Genomic DNA, 18,842 nt, shown 5'->3' on the forward strand with positions numbered 1-18,842 from the left:
TTGGTCCAAAAACTGTTCTACAACTTTTAAGCTCGATTGATACTCCTCGGGTGTCAATATTTCACTTCCACCGAAGATTTCCTTACGCTTCGAAGAAATGCATTTTGAGTAGTCAACAGCACCAGGATTGATCGGAAATAATCCGCATGCTCTAAAGCTATTCGTAATGGTCTCAGGCTTACAGGCTTGATCGAATGCTTCTTTAAATATGCTACAGAAATTATGGCGTGTAATTGGGGTACTTGTTAGTTGCTTGTGCCTTCGTGACACTTCCTTCCACTCCACTTTCAAAGGTCGAAAAATGCCAACATCACAGGGCTGTAAGAATAGTGTTGTATTGGAATGTAGACAATACAGAACTATTTTGTACTTCACACAAAATTCATATAGCTCCATGTTATAATGTGACTTATGACCGTCTAGAAATAAAATGACGGGAAACTGAATATTCTTTTCTACCAACCAAGGAAAAAATACGTTCGCAACGTATTCGAAGAACGTTGCAGAGGTCATCCATCCCGTATCAGATTGTCCAATACCCCATCCTGAAGGAACAGAAAGGGCCAGTTCTTTGGGTATCTACATCACCGGCTGCAGAATAGTTACATAGGACTGTTATAGACTCCTTTTCGGCTCCAGAAGCAATCTCGTAGAGGTTTCTGAATTTACTGGTCGGACCTAGGACTAACCCTGATTTCATGCAGGTTTTCGTACCTGTTTCATCGGCATTGAAAACGCGAGTTGGATCGCCTATCATGTTGTAACACTGCGTATTACAATGATATATACAAGGCCAGAATCGCTCGTTGTCGAAGAGTGTTGGGCGGGGTTTTCATAAACATATAGAAATTATATCGTATTTTAAATCCAAGATCAAAATTAGATAATATGAAATTATAATTTATTATTGGACGCCACCCCTGGTTTATCCTCGAAGGGGAAGAGCAAAAAAAATTAAGATTTATTGAAAGTTTTCAAGAAAACTATTCTTTATTATTTCTTAGTATTGAACAAAAAGAAAACATTAAAAGTTACGTCATCCTAAAGGGATACCAAATTATTATTTTATGTTTACATTATCATAAACAAAAAAACTTTGTATCGTATTAAATTAAGAATTAGTTATAAAGAAAATGAATGTATATATATATATATATATATATATATATATATATATATATATATATATATATATATATATATATATATATATATATATATATATATATATATATATATATATATATATATATATATATATATTAACCCCAAATTTCGAAATTTGTTTACATTGAAAATAATATAGTTATTTATCAATTAGGAATATTGAAGAAAATAAACCTTTAAATAAAATTAGAACACTTCACTATAATTCATAATCATTTCCGTTGTCTTGAAAGTAGGTATAATAAAAATTGGTACAACCTTAATCTGCTCTGTTTCTTTTCTTATTTAATCAGTCACCAAATAAACCATTGATTCAGCTACATCTTATATCAATCCACCACCATCCCAGATAAAAGGGGTTACGTATTCCATAAAAAGATACCGCTACTGGGCCATGATCTGGAATAACTCCATACCAATATTATCTTGCGACAATGTATCAGAAAAATATCAGCATTATAGCCTCTCCAATAAGGGCGTAAAAAAATAAATATCTATCTGAAATATGGACAAGAAAAGGATTTCTCAGCTTACCTCTAAAAGAGACCCACTTTGGAAACACGTCTTAACGGTTGGACGTTCTTAACAGGAAAGAGCGAGACGCTATTCTTGCGCTCTCTGGAAATTGGGCGTGAGTGGCAAGTTGATGAATATGCTCATCTATCGGATATATTTGGGAATTACAGAAGAATCCTTGAGTCGGCTACAGGTAGGTACTTGACAGATAGATGGGGTTATTAGTTTTATTTAAAAAAAATATAATCGATATTTATAATGATTTTCTTTTAAATCTTTTGAAACGGTTACAATGTCTAATAAATTATCGTTTTCCAAAAATTCGTTGAGTTCTGCAAACCATTCGCGAATGCTTTCTTCTGTAACTGAAGCTCGCGATTTTGATATTATTTCTGTATTTCTTTTGGCAATGTTTTGGTGTCTCTGCAAGAACAGTTGTAGCCATTTTTACCAGGTCTGTCATTGATAAACTTGTTTGGTCTTCCAGCACCTCTGAGAATGTTTTGTACAGCATCCATGACATTGCTTGGATGCATTGGGAACCCCAATTTTGCCTTTGCCAAAATCCAACTTTCCAACCTCTCTTCTTCAAAAGGAGTTAAAACTGATGATGGACCCATTTTTCTTTCAAACGGTACTTTCCTTGTAATTTTATTGTGGATAGTAGATTTAGGAATACCATATTTAGAGGATGCTTTGTTCAAACTTAGACGGCCGCTTGTAATTTCGTCGATAGCTTTAATCAAATCTTCATGTGTATACTTGAAACGCAAATAATTTTTCTCCATCTAGAAAGAAGAAAATATAATGGATATATACTCAGTGACATTAGAAGTGTTACACACAGAAGGAATAATTTCTTGAACTTAATTTTTTGGCAACATGGTAGATTTACATCAAGAATGAAACGATAACGTTGTCAAGAATTTTTATTAACAAGTAATAAAAAAAAAATTAATATTGTGTTTGGCGACCCCGTAGCTGAATATACTCCTGTATACGTCTAGGCATTGATAAAATAAGATGATCGATGCCTGCTTGTGGCACCTCGTTCCAAGCAACTTGAACTTCATGTATTAACTGTGCAAGAGTCTGTGGAGGATGGTGCAAAGTGGACAGTCTCCTTCCCATCACATCCCATACATGTTCGATAGGATTTAAATCCGGAGCACAGGGTGACCACGGCAAAACATTAACGCCAGCTTCTTGGAGAAATTCCATAGTTTAAAGAGCAATATGGGGACGCGCGTTGTCTTGCTGAAAAAGGACGTCTCCACGGCCGTCGAGATAAGGCAGTAAAGTGGTTTGTAAGATGTCATCAACATAACGCGCAGCTGTCATATTGCCTTGAATAAACACAAATGGTGATCGGCTACCATACGCAATAGCCCCCCAAACCATTACTCCAACTGTCCTATGTACATGTCTCTCAACAGCAAACCCGATATCTCGTCGCTCTCCACGGCGGCGTCTTACCATCCTACGACCATCATGCATACCTAAACAGAATCTTGATTCATCGCTGAATGCTACATTACGCCATTCTGTCACCTAATGCTGCCGTTCTCTGCACCAATTCAAACGTTGATGACAGTGATTCGCAGTCAAAGGAAGCACTAGTCGTGGGCAGAATGAAACCAGTCCAAAGGCTCGAATGCGACGATATAGTGTACGCATACTAACAGGTCTACCTACTACTCCAAACCATTGGTCAGCAATTTGACGCGTAGTAGCAAAACGGTCTCGCAGAGCAAGTAGTCTAAAGCGCCTATCTTGACGCTCTGTGGTACGCCTCGGTTGACCAGTAAGTCTTCTTCGTGTTCCTCTACCTTCGTTTGTACACACACAACAGACACGCATAACCGTCATTGCCGTACAATAAACGCGACTGCCTATTTCGCGATACGACAAACCCATATCTCTATACGCAATAATTGTCAACCCATTTTGTTAAAACAATATCACTACTTTTTGTTTTGGTGGAAACGGCAAAACCTCTTGTTTTTTTTTTAAGTTTTTCTTTAGAAGGTAGTGGACAGGTCTTTGAGATTCTATTTTCGCGAACAGTGCCAGCATCAGTGTAACCCCAAGATTTCAAATACGTCAGTAAAGGAAAGCCAGTAAAGAGGTTATCAAAATACAGTGAAAAAGACAATTGTTGAACATCAGGTGTAAAGTCATCAATCATACATACCAGTGGTGCAGCGCATTTACCAAATCGTTCTTCATACTTCGGGTGTGATTTGCAGTTTTTACCCTGATATAATTCGAAGTTAACAAGGTAACCAGATGGCGTGCATAAAGACCAAACCTTATATCCGAAACGAAGCGGTTTTCCTTTAATAAATTGTTTGCAGCCATGTCTGCCAAAGTAAGCAATCATACTTTCGTCACATGATAGATGCTGTTCAGGGTGAAAAAGTTTTATCATATTTGCTTCTAAATGATCTGTAATGGGTCGAAGATTCCACATCTTATCCATTTCAGTGCCTTTTATTAGGCTATTTTCAAAATGAAGAAACTGCAATATTTGTTGAAATCTGTTTCTGCGCATGGAGTAATTATAACCAGTCACAAGTAAAATTCCAATAAAAACTTAATTCATCAACAATAATATTAGGGTTGGGTTTGCAAAAAACAGCATATTTCCCAGATTTATTACAAATATGTTGAAGCAAATCCTTATCAAAAATTTCTCAAACTTCTCGTGCGCCTTTATTCCACAGCAGTCTTCGTAATTTGCATGCGGAAAAATCGGAATCATTGCAAAACAATTGTCTTCACTCCAAACAAATTTAGTATTCTTATCAGAGGGTGAAATTCGGATTGTCGACTTGAATGAAGTAACTTTTCGTAAACAAGTAACAGTTTTATTAGAAGATTGTACGGAAGTTGATGGATCACTGTCGGAAATGTCCAAGATATCTGTTACAATATTAGCACTAGAAGTTTCCAAAACGTCGTTCAAAATTTCATCTTGATCAAATTCCTCAAACCCACACTCCGACTCTTCTGAATCTGATTTCAACGTAATTTAATCAATTGAATCAATTCGTTTGCCAGACCCGAATACTATCTCACAACAGGCTTTTAACTGTCCAGCGCAAAGATTATCCGGCGTAGCTTCTTCTTTATCTGGACCATCATCCTCACCACTTACAGTACCATCTTCTGTCTCTGGAGGTTCTATATATATGACTTTAGGTTCGTCATCATCGGACGTTATTTCATCCAAATAATCTAATATCTCTTTTAGCGATATCTTTCTACAAACATAAAAATAAAAAATTTGTACTCTGTAAACAATAATAATTAACAATAATATTTTCTAGTAAATTTAAAACGAATGTAAAACTACCCCATTTCCACCATTTTGAGTGTTATATAGGCCTAACAAAATATTTTACAGTAATTTATAATAAAAAGCCCACTATAGGCCAGCGGTGTCATATGCAACACCGAACAAAAAACTACTGAAAACTCATAAAAATAAAAGATACGACAATATCACTGGTTACCGAGTATTATATAACTCTTATTATAACAATTTATGTAGAAACATCAGAGCAAAATCAAAATTAAAGGACAAAATAAAGCTACTTACTTTTTGATGTAATTGGAATCTTGCATTTTCGACATTTTTATTTCACTCACTAAAATTTCGACGTTATTCACTATTAAACGAGTGACGATACTGAACTGGCGTAAATCATGTGATTAGTGGGAACATCGAGAAGCGTTACAATGTTGCCACTTTCAATTTTTAATTTTAAGAAACCCGGAAAAAAATTATTTCGGTATAATAAGTGTAACCTGTTGCCATACGGCATCTCTGGGACAAATCGGATTAATATATCTCTGGAATGATTTGTCTGAGATAGGACACTTTACCTCCACAACAGCATCTTCAGTCACTCCATCAGGAGATGCCCAATAACACCATATTCACTTAAAATTGTCAAACCACAGGTTTTTATATTTGCATTTTTTTTCGGACTTGCATAATAACTGCCTTTTCTAGTTTTTCCCTCTCTTTGTAGCAAATATATCACAATCATTAATTGATGAACAGATAATTTTCTTACTTCAGGAAGATCTCCATGTTGGACATTTAAAGGACATGAATAGTTTCCTATTCTTGTATTTTCTAGCACCTCTTCAAAAAATCTTGCAGTGTTAGGACTGGTTGTGGAGTTTTTCTTGATTTTTTTTCCTATATGAATAGCTTCAATATATTTTTCATCAGCTCCTACTTGTGCTAATGGGACTTTCTTCCAGTAACATACCACTTCTGTAGGGGCAGGCTACTCAGATCGTCGGTGGAGCCACGTTAAAAATGTAATGGCATGTTTGCATACTCCAGAAGAAGCTACACAACTGATGCAGGACACTTCCAATATTTCCTCAAGTTCTTCATTGGCAACAGCATTTACAAAATAAGGCTTGTCTCTAATTTTATATTCGGTACATATTCTTGCCTTCACTATGCACTTATTTTCTGTCCTCTTTACTGGGAAATATCCAATGGCTGAGTCCTCATAACTTTCTCTAGCAGAGCCAAAACAAATATTTTATTTATTATAAATCATTAAGCAGTATTATTATGAAGATCATAAAGAATGATCTTATTTTTGCAGTTACATTTTACAATAAAAACTTTTTTCATATTAAGATATATTCTCTACTCATAGGTTTGATAACGATTTTTTTATATTTGGAACCAATAAAACTTCAAACACAATGTTTGTAGAATAATTAAACGTTACATTTGGATTGCTCAAAATTTGTTTTACTAAAAAATGTTCGCTTTCAAGATATAAAAATGACTTGAATACTAACTATATTTCAATGACAATAAAAGCCAATTAAAGGTATAACGATCGATTTGAAACAGATAATTATTATTTAGAAGTAATACTCACTGGCTTGTTTTGGTTCCACTACTCTGTGGTTGATTTACTTCTTTACAAGATGCCAAGAAAGCAGACACCATTGTAACATCTACAGTAGGTAGATTATGTGAATCAGTTTTCTGAAAACCTTCTTTCATTTTATTTATTTATTTGTACCACCCAAAATATGTGCTTAGAAACAGTCTATCCACTTTAAACTACACAAATTGACTATAAAACTCAAGTTTAACGCTGATAAACCAAGAAGAAAACAAAATAAAATGACCTGATATATGTCAAGCAGCCATAATCGCTGTCGTCGCTATCCTCATTCGGATGATAAATTATAACAGGATTAACTGCTTCTATGCTACATTGACGGATCCACCATTCTTCAATTAAGTCTTCACATTTTCTTACACTTTTTTCCCAAATTTCAGGAGTGGCAATATCCAATGCTTGTTGCCATGTTTTCAAGACTGCCTCGTCACTGTAACCCTTGTATCCAATATGGTTATCATAATATATTTTGCATATTTCCCAAATATATTCAATTGGATTTAATTGGCAATGATAGGGCGGTAGTGTTAACACACGATGTCCAAAGCTATGTATAATTTCGTCTACTATATATATATATATATATATATATATATATATATATATATATATATATATATATATATATATATATATATATATATATATATATATATATGTTTGGTTGTGCATGACTTTTAGCTAACGTTAGTAATTGAGGCTTAAAACAGTATTGAGGAAATGTAATATTTTTATTCGTTAACCATTCTTTTATTTTATCTACGGTCCAGGTGTTTGTTGGTTGCTTATTTAAAATTTCCGAATGGTACGCAGCATTATCCAGTACTATAACGGATGGTTCATGTAAACTTGGCAGCAGTTTTTTTTCAACCATTTCACAGACATCACCGTATCCGTATTGTCATGATAATCGGCTGTTTTTGAATATGATGAAAACACAAGATCTGCTCACTCCATAAAACCATGTTTTCCACCTGCATGCACTATAATATATCTCTTTCCCTCGTTATCGATGTGTTTTATGGATTTTATACTCTCGTCCTGCCAAATTCGTTTGATACCGCCTTTAGCAAAAATCCATGTTTCGTCTAAATAAAGGAAGGAAGAACATTCTTTTTTAAATTTGTTATTTTTTAATTTCTTAAATATTTTATTCTTCTGTGAACGACACTAGCTCTTTCACACAGATGTTTTCTTTTATCTTCCTTTTTGAACTTAAAGCCAATCTGTCTTAAAACTCTCCAGAGACTTGTTCTGGAAATTTCAAATATATTTCTGTCTTTTAATTTTTGTAGCACCGAATCTAAAGAAACATATTCTTTCTTTTCGCGCATTTTATATATTGTCCCACGGATTTCAAATTTGCAACCTTCGGAAAGATCTATAGTCTTTGGTTGTCGGCGAGATTTATATTGTGCGACATTTTGTTCTTTGTTCATTTTTTTTTTGCTTTTTGCAAAAACCGACTTTTGTTTCGTTTCACTAATATAGAGTGCATCACACACACGTTTATGTACGGACTGAACTGGTCGCAAAGGGTCCCCGTTGGTTTTCTCAGTAGTAAAATAAGAAAGTACATTAAATATAAAGTTAAGAGTCTTAACGGACTCCTCTCTTCACCGGACACCTCTGGACGGACGGCTTTTTAAAACTAAAATCGGTCGGCGATATATGAAACTGTATGTAAATTTTCGTTACTTTTTAATATCTGTAACGACTCGGTACCTTAACTATCAATAGCCAGTATGTTATACCCGTTACTTTCGGAACTTTTAAGAGTACATCCACTCAAAGAAAACAAATATTTAAAACTAACAAAGTGAAATATTAGATTCTTTTTCTGGTTTCTGAACCATCGTTCTGCCAACTTCTTTTCATTTATATTAAAAATAGTATATTTCTTTTTACTCCAGTTGTAGTACCTAATAAAGTAATAAAATAGTGTAATATCAAAGAAACCCGACACGCCTCTTTGGTGTATACATTTCACGGAAACCCAACCCAAATGTCTGATGAACACATTTGACTTCATAGACGTTATTGTGTTTATTTGTAGGAGCGTTTGTGTAAAAATTTTATTTATTTTCGCAGTCGAACTAGACTATAGACTATTTTTAATTTGTAGTGTAATAATTCTTAGACTTCTTCAAGATTGTCTAAAATTAAAAACTTTTGGATAATAAAAGTTTCAGAGAATAATTTGTTTTTGTTTGTTTACACTGCAACATTTATTTTTTGTTTTCTAATTTTATAGTTTTCTAAGCTTGTAAAATAAAGTGAGTTTTCTTAATAAAAAAACTGAGAAGTGAATGGATTTTTATTTTATTAATCTAATCTTCAAATTATTTTTGTTTTCTTATACATATTTATATTCGCAAAACATTCGCACAAATTTCGCGAATGCGAATGCGAATATGCAAAACTATGCGAATATTCGCGAATGCAAATATTCGTTACATCACTAATAGAGACACTGTAGTAAGTTGATTGGTAGATTTATCCAAAAGACGAAGTGGAAGTAGCAGAATCTACCGAACTAGTAATAATATCCGAAACGGTCGCGTCAATTTCAGAAGTTTTGACTATATCATCATTAGCATTGTCAGCCACTGGAGTGATATCTCTATTAGTATCACTAACAGCCTCTCCAGTTATTTGACTTAGGCTGTCAGCAGTCTTCTTTATAGCATCTCTATATGATTTATTACAAGACGTCAGACAAGGGCTGTTACAGCGCGCTCTACAAATGTTGTCACTGGAGGCCTCTTATCATTAACAATAAACAATAAACTTATAGTCGGAATTCAATAGGATAGCCAGGTTATCGCTTAGAAATGATAGATCCTCGAGAGGTCTGAGATGAGAGATGCGTGTAGTTCAATGGTGGCGTGTATATTTTTACAATAAGGAAAATAATAGGAAACTTGCACATAAAAATATTTTTGCGTCAACTGTAAAATTGTTAATTTATGTTAAATATATTTTGTTAAAATGTTATGTTAAAATATTATATTCAAAATATTACGTCTTAACAATTAATTGTGTAAGCCCGATGTACACACAATATTTTCATTCATTTATATTATTTTTTTAGTTTAATAAATATGTACATGTTTATTTTATAACATCTCAAATGCTAAATTATACTTACTTAAGCCGTCCTTTTGTAGCTTACGGTGTCGAGGTGCTAAATTATATTATATTTTAAATCCAAAACTTTTTCCCTTATAATAATGAAATGTCACGAATATACTTCTGGTTCGTAATAATTTGTAATAAACAAAATCTATCATTTATAAATATATTAAATTCATAACAAACAAGAAAGAAAATAACTTAAAAATATAAACGAAACTTTTAGCAATAAACGTAAGAATAACTAATAACTATTGTGTCGCCTTGCATTTCCGCAATATAATCATTCACTGCTTTTTATAAAATTTTCCACCATTAAGAAATCAAACTGTAGATGAATTGTCAGATTAACCTTTTGAAAAACCCTCGTTAGTCATAATATGCGTTTTAAACTAAACACGACGTAGCATTCAAATTGAACAATTTCCAAGAACACAAATATAATACCTGGAAATTTCCAATTAAATACGATTAAAATGGAAATAATAGAATTCCCGAAACAACCTTGTTTTTCCTTTTGAACTTTTATTTACAATCAATTTCTACATGAGAGTTTTAAGTAAAAGTGAATGAATTTGGAAATAGGTAATAGTTTAGAAATAACAATAACAATAACTCGACTGCTAGCAGGTAGAATGTACATTATTATTATTTTTTTTTAATAAAATTCATATTAAAATATAAATACCAACTTCATTACAGAAAATAATAATTCTAGAAACATCAACCTAATGTAAACTGCAATTGCGAAAAAGAAACTTGGCATAATAATAATAATATAGTTATTAGGTACATACCTATTTAGAAAATTATAACCAGGTAGGACGAAGGATCTCACAATTAGTCTCCGATTGTAGCAACAAAAAATCTCTAGAACTGTACCTATTAAAACATTTGTTATTATTATGATAAGTTAATAAGAGAAAGTGATAGAAAGTTAATATTGAAGTTACAACTGTAAAGTAATAAGAGGAAAGTTATGTAAGCAACAAAATATGTATAAAGTCCGTGTAGTATATTGAGCCCCGTGTAGTCATGCATTGGGCACGTTGGGTGGAGCCAACTGGACAGCTGCTGGCTGTTGACCAGGAGGTGCCTGCTGGATATTTGCAGCTCTAGCTTGAGCCTGTCCTGGTTGATTACCTGCGCCAGGATTTTGTACTCCAGCTGCCTGAACTGCTGATCTAGCAGGAACCCAATACATATGTGCATTTCCAGCTTGTGCATGGTGAATTACCACAGCTGGTGGAGGTTGTCCCCATTCTTGTGGAGTTGGTATATCCCAAAGTGTCAAAATATCCAAATCCTCTTGAGACACTTGTCTAAATCTGCTTGCCATTGTTATATCTCTTTCACCAATAGTGTCTAGCGCCTCCTGATTATTAGAGTCCTTTAAGTCTGCCATAAATTTTTCCCAAGGAGGCCAGCTTCCTTGGGTGTCCATTGACGTCTCATCTGATCTATTAGATCATTGGCAGTAATCAATTTTGTTCCCCCGGGAAGGTTACGTGCTCTGTGAGGCCATCCTGCCCTCATTGTCCTTTGTCTTGCTAACTCTGCATCTGGATCTGGATAATTTTGACCTGGATCCTGTCCAACATTTACTTGTACATCAGGAATCTCAAAGAACATATCATCAATTTCTGTGAAGGTTTTATTACCCCAACATTCCTTAGCTACTGATGTGAGAGACATGGCTTGCTCTACAGCATCTAATGATTGGTTCTTAATAACATGAGCAATCCTAATGAGTTCCTCCTTAGTCTTTGTAGCTCGTGAAAGCGGATCACCTCTATAATCGATAGCTTTCTTTGGGTCTCCTCCTTGTAGAGTTAATAAAATACCCAAGTAACCTAAATCTGCATAGTCAGCCATGATAACAGGGGGAGTAATGGTGCAGCAGAATCTATCTCTCTTAAGATGGCCCGTCAATTCCATTAGTCTCTTAAATTGGACTTCTGGTAACAATTTCATTAACAGTCTTAAGGGGAAGAAAGTTAACTTGCAACAGACCTCAGCGAATGCAACTGCAGCAGTAATATTATGCACAACATTCTGTTCTATGATCCATTTGATAGGAGTAATTTGTTCATCTGAAAATACCGTGTAAGCATATCTTGTCATCTGGTAGATAGTGTCATGGTCCAATTCAGAAGCTGTAAATTTCCTGAAGAATGTTTCAATATTGATAACATTAAAGAAGTTCTCAAAGTTAATATCTGGGGATTGATTTTGCAAGCGGCTGGCCCGTGAACTCGCCCACGCTTCTGTAACAGCGTCTGCTCTAAGTAGGCATGTGAACGCAAGCAATACTGACCGAATCAAGATCATTCTGGTGTTATCTTCATTGACATGTCCAATTAGTTCTAATAAGGACAATTGAACTTCTGTGGGAGCAGCAGCCGATAGACGTATGGGTATTTTATACCACAAACGTTTCATGTTAGGTACATTATTTCCAATAGCAACACCTCCCAAATCTCCAAGATCATCTTCTACTTCGTTCCTGGTAAGACGTATCCCATCATCCTGTAAACTCATTGTAGCAGCAGCTGTTAGCCCTGCCTGTACTATATCTCTGGGTATTACCAATGCACTAATACGGATATTTAATATAGTCGAACATAGTCGATTCGAGAATTATTGTTTGATGGTAAACATGTCCAGAATAATTTTTTTCTTTCGTCACTAAACAGTGGGCAGAGCGTTTTTAAAAACTTTTTTTTTTTTATACGTGTTTATCGCTATACATTCCGAACGTGGAGCGGATGGCATATTTGGTTCAAATTTTGTCTTTAGAAAATTTGATTCGATATATACCTCATTGGACATTTTATTCTTATAAAAATGGTTTTTGGAACCTTTACGAAACTGAACTTGCTTAATTTTATCAAGTAATGGAATATTGTTGTTTTTACGTTTCTTACAACCATCTGTAAAAGGAAAAAAATCCGAGATATTGAGAGCTTAACATTTACTTTTCTTTGAGGATTGTTTATCTCTGAGGATCTCTGAGGATTATATTTAGAAACTGTTGAAAATCGTATATATTGGGGTGCTTCTTCATTTCTGAACTAATTTGACCGTGTACTGAGTGGGCCGCCACTCTCAAAATATTTGAATGTTATCTTATTTGGCCCCCATTCCGAATTTACAAAACAAATTATAGATGAATATAATGACCAATTTTTGTTTTGGGCGGAGCAATTATCCACCCAAAATGTAAGCTTTGATACTTTAGAACTTAGGTTTTTCATGATATTATAATATGCTGAAGTCACGTCAGCTGCACTTCTGCCTCTGATGGCCTCGTGCCACATAACACAAATATTTTCGCCATTCCCTAATGAGGCAAATGATTCGTTGAACACTACGAGCCTGAAAATACACAAATAAAAAAAATAAGTACTATAATTTAAATCTATTTTGTAAAAATGGGGTGTTCCGTAATTTTTATAAATAAATAAATAACGTGGTATCAAGGATTGAAGCGTTTTTAAATGTATCAGATATCTGAAATGTTTATGTGATCTTTAAAAATGCAATTTAGGATAATTGGAGGTTCAGATGAATTCCTTTTTTATGTGAGCATATTTATAATTTTGTAAGTATGTTTTCTAGTACTTTATCTAAATAATAATTAGCAGTTTGAATGCAAATTTCATACATAGTGAAAAACGAACAAAAAATTATAATCCCTAAAGAAATCTTACCTTGATATAAAAAACTAGTTCTTGGTTAAGATTTTTGGCAAAAGTAACACTTTCTGCATGTCAACACTAAAAATTCTTTCGTCCGAATCCAGCTTTTTCTCCTGATCTGCTTGGTACGCCTGTCTGGCCTCTGTGTAGTGTTTTATGTTCCTGATAATATACACAATATTTACAGTTGCATTTTAAATTATTCGCATCATTGGAATGAGCCTCGTGGATTGTGCAAACCTCGCATTCATCTTGGGATGGCCTACAGAAAACAATATTTTGTTTCTTAACGCTTTCCCTGCCCTGTGCATTGCATGTGATACACAGGGATTATTTTTAAAACGTCTGTGCATCATATGTGATGCTCAATCAATAGTTTATTTATAGTGAAATATTTCTTCAAAGCGCATGAAATATATTCATTCATCTCTGCTAATCGTATCACTTAAAAGTATATTTACGACATCCCTTATAATATTGGCTGTACAAGTTATGTATAAGAGAGGAAACTCGATCTCCATATTACCTCCTGAATACAAAGGTATTTATAATGTGTGCTGTTATTTTAGACTACTATTGAAAAGGAAGTCAACAATGATTTCTAGAATATTTATTGATTAAAAAAATGTATATAAATTCCAAATTTTTCATCACAAAAAAAACTTAAAAATATTTCTATGACTAAAAAATAAAAAGCAAAAATTCAAATTATTTTTCGTAAGTTCCATTGAAACATGGTAGGGAAAATGGTTTCTCGCAAATCCTACATTCCATAGATACTTGTTTTGCTTCTTTCAGAGCTCTTTTACGATTATGTTCTAGACTTATTTATTTATTAACAACCATTAAACCGTCTACTTTGAATTTTACCATTTTCTTTGCGTGCAATGTTTGTTAGTTCATGAACTTTTCGAATGGGCTTTTCTATTTTCTGCTTGGTATCGCTTACAAGTAAAGATTCCGCCAAACATTTGGTAAATGTTGCTAGTGGCATTGTTTTATTACTATAAAATTTTTTATGTAAGACCCAACTATTAACAACTGCAATACTAATACATTCAAAAAGGACTTTCCTATACCACTTGACACTTTTACGAGCAGGACTGTAGTAAGAAATCATTTGATCTGAAAAGTCTATACCACCTTTAATCCTATTATAGTCCAAAACTGAAGTAGGTTTTCTAATTATTTCACCTTTGCGATTTCTTCTCTCAGTTTCCTTCATGTCAGATCCATGGAACGTTGAAACCATGTAAATTGTTTTCTTATCTTGATACTTGAATAGTCGAATTCCGTTAGTATTGGTTGCACCTATAATTTGGCCTTGGTCTAGTTTCTCTGTTTTGACTTCATTTGGAATACCACTTCGATTAACCCTCATTGTTCCACAGTATTCTGTGTTTCTATTTTTCAAAAAAGTGGCTAATGAAATACTGCTGTACCAGTTGTCTGCTACAAGAGTGCGACCTTTGTCAAGTAATGGTTCGGATAAAGAAACAACAGATCCGGGGTGGTCTAATCCAGGTAATATTGTAGACGTACCCTGGCCGCAGTATATGGAGGAAATTCCATATATATCCTGACATCTCGCATAGCTTAAATAATTTTATTCCATATTTATGAGACTTACCGGGATTATATTGTCGAAATAGTAGTCTTCCTCGGTAAGAAATCATAGTTTCAACGACACTTATTTCTTCTCCGGGGTATAGATCTCTTAAATTTTTAAAATAAACAACTTGATGAAAGCATCTATTTTGTATAATCTATTGTTAGGTTGAGCTGTTAAATTATCACAAACGTGCCAGTTTTTCAGTATCCAAGAGAATCTGTTGTAGCTAGAAAGCTAATGAAGAAAAATGCATATGATTATAGATTTGACAAAACTAATGAAATTTTTTTTGTGAAATGGTATGACAATAGTGTTCTATGTTATCCAATTATGATACCATTGAATCACTAGGTCAAGTAAACACAAAGGTCGCAAAATGGTGAAAAAAATATGTCTATTGAATGGTGTTTTGAAAAATACCATACAAATACCTTAATGTCACCATTAGAGGACGCCCTTGTATTTCAAAATGTTTTTGAAAAAAAAAAATATTTTTTTGAACATAGTAATAAATGTAACCCAAACATCAAAATTGGCGAATCAAACGAAAAACGGTTGAGTATCAGCCTATTTGACATTTCCACAAAATCGTCATCTGAAGAGTCAGAATCCGATTCATTTGAATCGATAATTACTGGAGCTATGGGGTTTATGTCGATTCTTTTGGCAGTCTCCCAATACTCATTAATAAGTTTCTCCGCATGTTTAACATAGTTCCTCCATTTTTCTGGTGTAACCTAAAATTAGAGCATAGTTATTACCTAAGAATTAAAAAAAAATTCATTTACTTGTTGTAAAGATTGTTTCCAAAGATTTAAAACTGTGGCTTGTAACGCCAGCAGAAGTTATATTAGCATCGTAATACCTTTTGCAGTCAGACCAAACATTCTCTATTGGATTAAATTGACAATGGTATGGAGGGAGTCTCAAGACACGATGACCATATTGAAGGGCCAGTCTATCCAACCTGTAAAACCAAATACATAATAATGCCATTTAACCCTATAACCGTAAAATCTGAAATAGTGCATATTTTCATGTATAAATTTTTGTTTCTAGTTAATCTTGCTATGACAATGACGAATACGAAGTTCCCATAAAGATTTTTTTATTGGCTGATTCGCCAGGTAAAAAAAACGTAAGACGTCCTCAAGGACTACAAAACGGTTTAAGTGAAATAAAACAGCATATTTCGTTAAATGTATTTTTATTCGAACAAAATAATAGACAAGGAAATTACATTATTTATGATGATAATCGTAGAAACAATTTTTTGAGTTAGAGCAACACAAATGTAGGTCGCACTTTTGGCACACACACTGGGTTACGGAGTCTTTACAATATTTACATTTCTTTCGCCCTCCTGATTTACCTAGCCATATTGGAAAATGGTCGTAGTTGTCGTGTCTGATATCGGCTACAGGATGTTTAGCTTTCTGACCAACACTACTAGTACCGGGATGTACCGACTGAGAAGATGGTCGACCAACAGAACGTCTTTGTGTATACGCCACAAGGCCAGCAGCTATCTGTTCACGAAATTGAGGTAATTGGTAGAATTTCTCCTTTGGTTCATCACTATTAGTAGATTTATTAGCATGGACTCGACGGTATAGAATGTATGCGTTTGTTGCGGTCATGTCTATTAGATGATAGAACGTCCGAATAATTGGATTCCTAGTCTTGAGTCTGATGTGATAACGACCCATCAGTTCATCCATCAAGTCTACGCCACCCATGTGACTGTTATACTCACGTATTATTTGTGGACATCCTACTTCCATGTACTTTTTTTCTTTACGATCATATCGTGATATTTTAGCTGGTTGAGTCTCTACCGGATGGTTTCTAGCAAATGGTTCAATCCCAACGTATGTTGAAGCTAGTCTTACGTTTTTGTTATCTTTCCATTGTACCGTATTCACATCGACACCATATGCAATGCCAACATATTCCATGGAATCTCCTCTTTCTGCATCCTTTGTTTCTTTATCACTTGGCAGTTTACAATTTGGAATTCGATTGATCCTTATAGTACCAAGTGCATAAATACCGCTTGCACGAAGATATACTAATAAGGTAATGAGGTGTAAAAATTGTCAAAGTATATTATATGATGCACGAAATTAGGCACTGTTTGAGACAATCGTACAACTACATTACCTGTAGCACCAAGATCTGGAGTACCAGGTAAAATGATATTGTCACCTGCACCATTGTATATCTCAAATCGGTAAGCATAACCATGTGAATCGCATAATACAAAAAGCTTTATTTCCCATTTATGTGGTTTATTCGGAAGGTATTGTCTCAGATGATGCTTCATATTGGTACTACACATTTGCTCGTCTACGCATAAACGAGCTGTTTTCGGAATGGAATCAAATCTTTCATTTATTATATCCGCCAGTTTTCTGATACGAAAAAGCTTGTCATATCCAGGCTCACCTTTTCTAGCACGTCGACTCTCATCCTCAAAACATAAATATCTTTTGGTCAGTTCAAATTTCCGTAGCTTCATAGTGGACTGGATTGGTTAAAATGCGTTTTTCCCCAATAACTTATAGGATTTGATCCTATTGGGATCCCAGGTTTGGATACTTATAGATCGACATGTACAGCAAAATACCGATGTAATGATACATGTCCTCAAAATTTGTTGTGAAATTTGAGTTGGCAATAAAAGCAGCTCGATTTATTTCTTCAACAATCAAAGTCATAACTTCTTCACTGAAGTAATAATTTAAATACTGCATTGGTGATGACAGATGGGTCATATTGTCGGGCAAATTGTTGTTATCTCTGAAGGCTATTTCATTTATATGCAATTTCATGTTTTTTTTTCTCCATCGTATATTCGAAAACTCGGTTGAATCCTTCTTTATTGCATCTAAACCTGGAAAAATAGAGAAAAATGAGGTGTCTACATAATTACTTAATATATTTTTGACAATACCTGAACCAGTAAATCCACCTCCAGACGGCACAATTTGAGGCCCAGAAGACTGTATAACTGGCAATGGAGATCTTGTTCTTTTTGGAGCTTTCACTGTTTCTACTGCTGTACTTGGCGCTAAAATCTCTGCTTCATGTGGTGTTGGTTCCGGTATTGAAACTTCTGAACAATGTTCTTCAATATTACTAAAATTTACAGCTTCCATGAAAGTTTCACTGGACTCAGTTGTATTCATTTCTTCGATGTATTCGGAAATACACTGCTCATCTACCGGAGTTATATCAGTTGGTACATAATTTGGATCTGCAATGTCATCATCATCATCGTCGAAATCACCCTCTTCTTCTTCTTCAGAACTTTCAATACAGTTCATGAACTCCTGTTGTTCTTCTTCAGACATATCTGACAAATTATACTTCTTTTGTCTTTCAACTTCATTGTACTCTGACAATTTTTTTCTAATGAAAAAACGTTGTGGTAGCTGTCCGTCCATTGTTTCTTCTTTTTGTCTTTCTACGAACCAACAAACATAAATTTAGGTGATAAAAACAACTCAAAATTCACAAAAAGTTTTATCAAGAACAATAGTGAATTAAAAAAAAATTCACGTAAACCGTTTTGTCATCCCTGAGGATGACAATACAATATAACAAATACAGAGAATAAACTACATATTGCACAATATTGAACAATAAATTAGTAAAATATATGTATTTATATACTCACCACAAAAATTCCTAGTGTAATCCGATACTTAGAAATATCTGTTACAATTTTTTATTTGTTCGTAATACGGAGCAATA

Source organism: Diabrotica undecimpunctata, chromosome 9 (assembly GCF_040954645.1).
Source record: "Diabrotica undecimpunctata isolate CICGRU chromosome 9, icDiaUnde3, whole genome shotgun sequence".
NCBI classification, from domain to species: Eukaryota; Metazoa; Arthropoda; class Insecta; order Coleoptera; family Chrysomelidae; genus Diabrotica; species Diabrotica undecimpunctata.